Below are 8,303 nucleotides of genomic sequence, written 5' to 3'. Positions count from 1 at the left end.
GATGGATTTAATGGTACATTTTCTGTAATTTCTTTACTATTTTTGGTTTTACTCTCTGAGGGAGGCAGGGAAGGAAAGGCTTTAAAGCAGCTGCCTAGCACTGGTGTATAAATGCTGGGGAAATGCACACCTTGTGTGTGCAGAGGGGTGGCAAGGACCCGTGCAGAGTATTCATCATGCTGCTCCTTCACTTCCCAGCAGACCAAGCCTCAGAAACCCCTTCCTCTACATTTTGCACCGCAGTCATCATTTCCCTGTGTCCCTGAAAATGCCAAGCTATTATCAGGTTGCTCTCCTTTCTTCTGAAAATCTAGATGTTTTAAACTTCACTTTTCAGAAACAGGTGATTGGAAAAGTTGTCAGCCTCTGAGATGCAGTTAATCTTTGGACAAATATACTTTCAATGGTGCACTGTTGTCTAGCAACTATACTATAAACAGCCCTCCATTTGTCTCCTGTGGGCAATCACTGATTTCTTGGGGATTAAAGCTTAAGTAACACTCCAATCTAGGTGCACGCATCAGACCACAGCGCATTACAGCAGATTATACCTCCCAGTATACAGCTTGCTTAACCATTTAGAATCACAACAGAAAACAGACAACTGCAATGCCAGGAAAATGAGCCCTAGCCTGTCAAGTAATTAGTATTTTGAGTTAAGTTGTGGAACATTCCACTGGCAGGCCCAAAACAATTCCTGTCATACAGAAGGGTGGGGTGTCAGATAAGCATTGTATCAGAACATCTCATCTAGGCTGAGCCTGAGTTATTTCAGCTATGTCTGGACAGCTCTCTCGATGCAGAGAACAGCCTCTGCCTGATCTCCTGCATCTGCTGCCTCATGCCGCACGGATGGAATTTTACCTTCCAGTGGTGAGCAGGACCGTGCTCCAGCAAGGTTCTACAGCTCACTGGTGGGCACAGAGGCTCGGGACTGGTTGAACAGACTCTCTACGTGTTGTGAATGCAATCTACTAGATGCATCTGCTTCTGTAGATCACCTTCTGCTTAAGAGACTGCGCCGTGCTCTTGCTAAATCCCTGCGTTTAACACCTTCCCCAGCGAAGCTTCCCCGCCCTCAGCTGCTGATAGTGCCCGTGTAATGCTGGGGAATGAATGAGTGCTGTGGCCTGGGGCCTGCCTTCAGGAAAGGGCAGTCGTTTGGTTGGATTTAAATGAAATCTAAATCATTTAAGTAAATAGATAAAAATTGCAGGCTCTAGAGTTAGAATAAGTCTCAGCATTTTTGGGATTAGAGTTTCTAATGTTGACCTCCCACACTGAGAGAAATACGTGTCTGTGCGTGGGTAATACTACATATCTTTTGGAAAATGGGCGTTTAACTGAAGGAATTATGTTCAAGACATTTAAGATTTACCTTAAGAATTCACATTTTAAAGAGAGCAAGTTTGATAAAATCTGGAAAAACAAACGCTGGGCTTTCCCCACCTTCCCCTTGTGATGCTTTTTTAATGGCTTGTCAGGGATCCACAAGGAGCAACTCAAGTGTCCCCTTGTCCCTGCAACACTCAGGCTCTCCAGGCTTTAGACATGAAGTCAGGAGGCAGCAGAGGCAACACACTCACTCAGCCTGACCAAAACACTGCGTGCAGGAAAGGGTAAATTGTTGTGCCTGCCCTCTTGCAGCTTCTGCAGCAGCAGATCCCTCCGTGGAGGCTCAAGAGGTGAACGCAGATGGAAAGCACGAAACAGCCTCACCAAAGGGAAAATCCTTTCCAGGGCCGAGCCAGTGGGAGGGTTGCACTATGCCAGCTTTTGCTCCCAGCCGTGCCAAGAGGTATTTGAGGCTTATGGCTGGCATTGGAGTGCCCAGCAGGTCAGTGGAGCAGTGCAAGGAGCACCCCAAATGCTGGGTTGAAACTTACTTGGATGCAAGTGCTTCCCATGTGCTGTGTGGGTGACCCTGGAAAGAGTCCATCGATATAAATGGTATCTCAGAAAATATGGGCTTACTTCAAATGCCCACCGGTTTCCCCTTTCTGAAACACCACCATTTCAGAAACTTTCATTCTTAAGCAGTTGTTGGCAACAAGGAAGGGCTGATCCTACTTCCCCAGCTATGGAATGTAGGCTTTAAGGTTTCAGGGGGTAATGATAGGGAGATTTTGTACCCTGCATCTTTTCCTAAGTGTTTAAAAGAAGCATCTGTCAGACCCAAGCAGGAATACAGGCACCTTGCTTCATTTGCTGTATTGGAAAGCAGAGCTCTGTCTGTCTCGGAGTGGGAGGAGTTGGCTTTCTCTGGGAGCCTCTACACAAACAGCGTGATCCCACTGGGACTCGTTGAGTTTTCAGTTCTTGCCTCCAGAGAACCTTAATACTGTTTTGTCCTTCACTTTCAAATCCCCAGAGCAGTTACTTAGATGTTGGGACCCAGGACATTCCTCTGGCTGCCCTGGATGGCTCGAGACCCTGGCAGGGGGCTCAGAGACCTTGGCATGGAGTCAAAAACACCCGTGCCTTCGATTTGAGCCCATGGAAAAAATTACCATCTTTGTGTGAAGAATAACAAGCCACAAGAGTTTGAGTAGAGTGATTGTTAATTTGTCACAGGGTGAAAAAGTAGAATTTTGGGGTTTTAGAATGGAGGTTCAAAAGGCAAGATGGAGGAATCTGGGCATGTCCTGTCCTTCTTCTTGTCCTCCATCTTCTGCTGTGATGGTCACACTTTTTGATTGGTTTAGAGTAGAGACAGACTGTCTAACATAGGTAATAGGTATTGGAAAATTATTGTAAATAAACTACATGTAGTTCTTAGTATAAAAAGTTAACACCACCCCAGGGCAGGCACTGTGCCTCAACCTGACCTGCTGAACATATCTCAGCTGGTCAGAGAAAGAATGTAAGAGATAAGAAAAAATAAACAATCGTAAGAAGCAGAACTGACGAGTCTTGGCTTCTTCTTTGGTCGCAGGGCTGGGACAAAAAGGACTTTCAAACATCTCGGGAGTCATCCCAGCACAGAAACCGAGACTTAGGTGTCCTTGTCCTTTTTTTCTTCCTACCACTCTCTCCTGAAGGGGGTGTATGTGTAAAAGTTCATGTTTCCTGCACAACAAGAAGTTTGACGTTTTGGTGATACAATGAGGTTACACATGGAATGGAGCAATTAATTACATTCCCTCCAAATTTGTATTCAGAGAAATGATGGCATTATCATTACGCTCCCCCCCACCCACTCTTTTTAAATTCCTTTCCAAATCAGCTTAAATCCCTCCTCCCCCTGCATTGATTTCAGTTGACTCTGGAACAAACTCTAACAAAGCATGGACAAAGTCTTGGTCCTGTTGAATTTAATGGCAAAACCCCTGTTTACTGAATTTTGAACAGTGAAAAATTCACTTTTGAATGAAAAAGGACAAATAATTTGAAGCCTCTTGGGGCTAATGAAAATCTGTCAATTGCTGTCAGCTGGATTTGTATCAGTGTAAGATAAAATAACACATATTTTGGTAAGACAGAGACAAAACCCCTTCAAATATTGTGTGAAAGTAGTTACATGTCTAGTACTAGAGAAATTTTCATCACATAATGAAAATTAATGTTTAAGAAATTATTACCTCTGCAAAGGTGGTATCATGCACTGTGTCAGCATTTGAGATGTGGTGGTTTTAAAAGCCAAGAACGGCAATGCCCTTTGGAGATTATTGTTTGTTAAGAGTGTACATCAGGAATCAAGCAATCACAGAGAGTGCAATTAAGTGCATAATCACAGATATTTTTGACATCTGTCTACTTACAGGCTTCATGGCATTTTTTTGAATCTCTCTCCCTTGTGTCTTCAATTAATTTATCGTGACCATCTGTGTTGTATTTTTTGCTGCTCAGCTTGCCTTACTACATCTGTTTTTCGGCTGAGGATTTCACGACACTTCATCATTTTCACTCAGAGCTAAAAGAACAAAATTTGCATTTACTCAGTTAAGTTGCTTGGTTAAGATAATCAGCAATTAAACAGACCACTACACTACTATTAAATGACTCTTAAGTGGTGAACAGAAAGGCAAGAAAGAAGCAACAGCAGTTTAAAAACTTCAGCTCAGGTTTTCTGGTTCTGCACGGAGTTAAAACCATCAGGGGTTCTGCATCTGCTCCAGTGCTCACTCTGCACAGAGAGAAGGGGACTTGCCATGGCAGGAAGGGTGTTTGGTTATTGTGCTCTGGGTGGTCTCCATGAGTGTGTAACTGGTTTGGAGGTGCCCAGCTAACTACACTCACTGCATGGGGCTCGGGCGTGCTCACACAAGGAGCAGTGCAGACCCAGCCTCCCTTTGCTGACTGCAGTCTGTCAGAAGGAATCAGCAGTGCCAGCTGACTGCACTGTGTGGGCAGTGCAAGCAGCAGAGAAGAAACATTTGTAGGTTTTTATTTCCTGGTGCCACTGAGGTTAGAGGTATAGTGCTCCTCATAGGCAACTCATTCCATCTTCCTACAGTGGTGCAAACATTTTCTATTGCTTTCCTAGAGTCCTTTGAAATGTTTACCCCAGGGGCTCATCCACAAGAAATATTTGGCCATGATACAAATCTTTTATCTGAAGTCACTGCTTACGCCTGATTTTCTGTCCTTACATTTCTTCCTTTGCTCTAGTTAATATTAATTTTAAGCAATATTTTCCCACTCCTGGCTTTGTAACACCCTGTGATTCTCTTTTCTATGGCTTCAGGATTCTAGGTTTTAATAAAACATAGCTATCATCTTCTCCTAAAAAAGGGAAGGAGAGCAAAAAAAAAAAAAAAAAAAAAACAAACCAGCATCAGAGCCTACTCAGATACAGCAAGGGGCCTGTCACTCAGGAGCTTATAGAAGGTGACAGTAGAAAGGCTGTTCACTTCAGTCACAGCTCTCCCTGCAATAACTCCATGGTAAGTTTATCCAGAAGTCCTGGACAAAGTACAGCCTGCTCTGAATAGTTCTGACTTTTCCTGAGAAAGACTTGTATACCATGCCCATCATCCAGCTGTGCTCTGGAGCACCATATCTAAGCATGTGTCCTTTACTGACCCAGGACACTCCTTTCTGAGCTGATTGTTTCAACCTCGTGGGCCAGTGGTCCCTGCCAGTGCACCTCCACAGCAGAGGCATCAAACTCAAGCCTTTCAGCCTTTTTGGGCACAGACAACAACCCAGAAACCCAGCCATAACATGTGGAGGGAGAAAGGGGACAGGGAAAGGGGAGAGAAAGAAATATGTGCTGGAAAAGACATGGCAACATTACCAGTTATTCTTAAATGGGCCTCAGCCTTGCAAAGCCTGGGGACTGCTGCTGGAGACTGAATGGACTTTCTCTTGTTTTGCTCATGATACACTTCTGTGTGGGTGGGCTAACTGGATTTGAACTAAATAGAATGAAGATCTTTCCAGTAAATGAAAAACTGTTTTGCTGAGGGAAAACATGCACACACACACAAAAAAAAACCCCAAACAAAAACCCAAAACCAAACCAAACAAGGTATATTACTCTGATTACTCTGAAAGTGGCACTTTTCTAAGCAAGATTGTAAGTCTCTAAAAAAGCAGAGCTCCCTCTGGGAGCCCCATTATATTAACTAGCATGCTTCAGCAACTCAGCCAAAAGCCAGAAGGCCAAATACAACTCTACCATATTAAATTTGCTTTTTGTCAGTGATTGAGTGAGATTATTTGCTTGTGGTTGGACCACAATGCAGAAGATAGCAGCAATATGATTGTTACTGGTTGGAGAAGTCCATCCTCAGTGCCATTGTCAGAGGTCCATGACTTTGACACCAAAATATGAAGGCTCTGCAGGCAACATCTGCAGTGTTAGCAGTGTGCTCAGGTGAGTCAGGGCAGCATCTGACAAATGGTGAGAAATAGCAGGCCCACGTGCACTACACTACACACTGTTCAAATGCACTACAAATTGCAGTATGGTGAAAGCTGACTGTCATGGAGTGTCCTGGAAAATGTACCACTGAATAAATCATCCCTCCATCTATGTTACCAGAGCGTTGCTACCAAGCAACTGATGATCTGAGTGCTGACTGATCTGGTAAGTCCCGTCAGTACAACAGTAAAAGAATCCTTGGTTTCAACTGCTAAATAAGGTATGGGAGAGATGAATGATTTTTCAGTTGTGAGGCTTATATATTTGCAAGGAAATATTCCCAGAGATATTCCCCAGTCATCAGTGTCCCTGATTCATGACAAGAACTTCCAGGAAATCACTGTATTGGAAAGGTAGCCTGGGAAATATACCTGAAAACGAAGCATTTTCAAGGGAGTTTTCTTCTGCGTTAGTCAGAGTTTATGACTTTTGAAATAGGTTTTAATGTATGAAAATATAATGGTCCTTATTAGTGTAAAATGACTTTTCACTTAAACTCAACAATCTCATTTAGAGCAGAGAATACCCAGAATGCTATAAACCTCTACAAACTGGGCTGGCATTGTAGCTCAGGACAGAGAAGTAATCCTCCACAGATAATTAGCACAGAAAAATACTTCTAATCTCTTTGTTAGTCCAGTTGTAATTTTTGATCTAATAATAAACTAAACTTTAAAATCCCCCCATCCTCTTACATTTTAATTTAGACTGCACTGGGAATCTTGTAATCTGTCGTATTTTTAGCTGGGCTGTTTTGGTTTATGTGTGTGCTGCACACACATACATGGTCTGAAACACCTCTGTCCTCTGCCTGTGCAAGTGCTGCATAAACACCAAGAACTTGGGCCATCATTTATGAAAGCTTTTCAGTGGGGGCATGCTTGACTTCACACACACCTCAGGTTGCATGTGTTGTTGAGTGTTTCATCTGTCCCTGTGCTGTCTTTACCCAAGGCTGTAGCTCTGCAACCCTCTGACACAGCCTGGCTCTCCTGGAATTTGGTGGGGGTTTGGCCAATGATACTGGGGATGGTTTTGCACATTTTTGCTCTGTGGAAAGAGGCTGGGTGAGGAACTGTGGGCTCACAGAGGACACTGTGGCTGTGTGTGACTGGGACCATCTAGTTCAGTCCCCTGCAAGAGCAGGGACATCTTCAGGTAGGTCTGGCTGCTCAGAGCACTCTCCAACCTGCCCTTGAATGTTTCCAGGGATGGGACATCCACCTCCTCACTGGGCAACCTGGGCCAGTGTTTCACCTCCCTAATTGTAAAAACCTTCCTCCTCTTCTTCCTCCCCACGCCCTTCCAACTCCCGTGCCGACCCTGCATCCTTCTTCATCCCTCCCAACCCAGTGCAATCCTTGTAGCTTCTGTGGAGGAAGATTGTTCTGTTCTGTTCTGTTCTGTTCTGTTCTGTTCCCAAAGGATTTAGCGAGAAATGAATGAATAGATCCAGTTTCTGCGCCGTTATTTGTCGGTGCAAATTCCATCTGCAGCAGTGAGTCCCCGCGGGGTCTGACGCCGTGCCCGTGCCGGTGCCGGTGCCGGTGCCGGTGCCGGTGCCGGTGCCGGTGCCGGTGCCGGTGCCGGTGCCGCTGGGATGCCCGGGCGGAGCTCACGGCCCTGGACCGAGCGGGCTTCCCGTGGTCGCTATGGGAACGGCGGCGGGCGGGGCGCGGGGGGCGGCGGCGGCTGCGGAGCGGCGGCTCCGCTCAACTTCTGCGGAGCGGCGGCGGCGAGAGGCGCTGCCCCGGCGAGAGGCGCCGGCGGCGGGACGGGAGCGGGCACCGCGGTGAGGAAGAGGAGCGGGAGGAGGAGCGGCTGGGGACGCCGCCAGCGGCGGTGGCGGCGGGCGGGGTGCCCAGCGGAGGAGCCCGCCGTCTTTGCGGCGAGGATCCCGGGGCTGGGGTGTCCCCGGTCCCCTGTGCCGGCGGGGCGGTCACCGCCCGGCCCGAGCGGCTCCCGGCAGGGCGCGGGTGCGGCCGCCTCCGCCGGGACAGCCCCGAGGCGCCGAGCTGGGGGGCACGGTCGTGGGGCGACGGGAGCGAACCCCGCCCGCAGCCTGCAGAAAGTCCCAGTGCCCTCAAGCACCTGCGTTTCTTCAAAGGGCCGGCTCAGCTGCAGGTTAGAAAGCGCCACAAAGTTTTCGTGTTTTGGAGGGACTTTTAAACAGGCGCCGAAGTCTGGCTGAGCCGAGAGGTGCCGGCTCTTGCCAGAGGGCTGCGTACGTGGAGGTAGCGGACCGAGCCCTAATCGCTCAAAGGCACTGCCGTAAGCCCAGCTGTTATATCTCGTCACCAGGGCTAATCCATACCCCAGAGTGGGTTTAAGCCTGCTGTGCCAGTTTAGAGGGCTTGACTTGAAGCTACGTCCTCCTCCTGGTACCCTCTCCGCTCGCCCCGAGTCCGTCTGCCCGCACGAGCAGCGGGAGCGC

This window comes from Motacilla alba, chromosome 3 (assembly GCF_015832195.1).
Source record: "Motacilla alba alba isolate MOTALB_02 chromosome 3, Motacilla_alba_V1.0_pri, whole genome shotgun sequence".
NCBI lineage: Eukaryota > Metazoa > Chordata > Aves > Passeriformes > Motacillidae > Motacilla > Motacilla alba.
The sequence above is the reverse complement of the archived record's forward strand: the minus strand, read 5'-3'. Positions refer to the sequence as shown.